Raw genomic sequence first — 606 nt, 5'->3', positions numbered from 1 at the left:
TAATTATCTCACGGGCACCTTCCAGGTCAACCCGTCTCCACATCACTTTCCAAGTAGCAGTTGTAAAGTCCAAGTATCCGTGTGTCCAAACATCAAGAGGAAAACCCAAGGAATCACCCTCGGTGGGTTCCACTCAATGTAATCATCAAGGTGAACGTAGAGGAATCACCCTCGAGGTTCACACTTGAGGGGTTGCACGACAGAGTCGTATCGGAAGTGGTTAAAGAGGAAATCACCCTCGATGACCACGACTGAATAGCTACACTACAGGGTTAACATCAGAAGTGTTGTAGAGGTCTCACCCTCGGCACTCGATAGTATCCCAGTAGTGTCGAGCAACTAAGGGGAGAGTGATGTGCGGTGCAGGGGCCTGGTCTTCGATCCCGTTGATCGGGTCTTCAATGATGAAGCAGGGGCAACAAGGACAAGGTGGGGGTCACTGATGGATCACTAACCAACCTATACTAAGCAAATTAGGATAAGCAGGTAAGGTACAACAGTAGGTACAAAAGCAGGCTATGCATCAGAATAGGAGCAAACAATAACAGTAGTAAAATCTAATGCAAGCATGAGAGAATAGAATGGGCGATATCGGGATGATCAAAA

Source organism: Triticum dicoccoides, chromosome 1B, assembly GCF_002162155.2.
Source record: "Triticum dicoccoides isolate Atlit2015 ecotype Zavitan chromosome 1B, WEW_v2.0, whole genome shotgun sequence".
Classification (NCBI taxonomy): Eukaryota; Viridiplantae; Streptophyta; class Magnoliopsida; order Poales; family Poaceae; genus Triticum; species Triticum dicoccoides.
This window is presented reverse-complemented; position numbering follows the sequence as displayed.